The 822-nt window shown below is 61.6% G+C and overlaps 1 protein-coding gene across 1 annotated transcript in view; it reads right to left on the reverse strand.

The window, feature by feature from the left end:
- The window catches only part of SDK2 (sidekick cell adhesion molecule 2), a 147,385-nt gene that overhangs the window by 22,912 nt on the left and 123,651 nt on the right, over positions 1–822 (reverse strand). The window lies entirely within an intron of this gene.

Raw genomic sequence — 822 nt, forward strand, 5'->3', positions numbered from 1 at the left:
AAGGGCGGCCGCCTGGAACCTGCTCCCACTGGGCAGCAGAGGCCACCCGGCCGGGTCAGCACCTCCCAGCTCAGGGAGGTGGGCAAGGAGGACGGGGAGGAGGGGCTTCAGGGGGAGGCTGGTGGGGCTGTGTACATTCTCGGTGGGGGCAGGGGGACAGGAATGCAGAGAGTCTTCGAGGCAACATCTACATCAGGAGAGGACATCCTGCATGAAAGAGGCCCCGGGGGGCTAAGCCTCAGCCTCAAGAAGAAGAGTTCCCCCAGCCTGAGGACGACTCCAGGGAGGGTCACAAAGTCCAAACTAAGCTACTCTTTCCTTCCTGGTCCCCAGTGCTCCCCGTCACCCCGGGCCCAGTGCACAGGGCCTGGCCTGCCCCCTAACGCTGCCCCTCTGTCCCCTGTCTAGGGGGCATGCGGCCGGCAGGCCTCCCTGGACCCGGTCCCACGCCTGCAGACCCCCAGAGCCCTGGTTCTCACAGCAGGTACCAGAGAGCCACTTGGACTCTTTCGTTCAAATGCACATCCCAGGGACGCTCAGGGATGCTGCCTAACTTGAGCCCCAGGAATCAGCGTTATCACGAGAACCCCAGGGGTTCTGACATCAGTGTCTCCTTGAGACATGCTCTGATGACACAGGTGACCCCTGCAGCCCGGCTGGCCCTCCCTCACAGCTGGCCACCCCCCCACCTCCCCACCCACCGCCTCAGCTGCCATCAGAATCCTGTGGAATGCTGGTCTCTCTTCCCACGCATCCATCTAAATGCCGCACCCCATGAGGTGTTCTGGAATTGCCGACTTTGTTTATTTCATTTTTAAATTA

Source organism: Bison bison, unplaced genomic scaffold (assembly GCF_000754665.1).
Source record: "Bison bison bison isolate TAMUID 2011002044 unplaced genomic scaffold, Bison_UMD1.0 scf7180017864371, whole genome shotgun sequence".
NCBI lineage: Eukaryota > Metazoa > Chordata > Mammalia > Artiodactyla > Bovidae > Bison > Bison bison.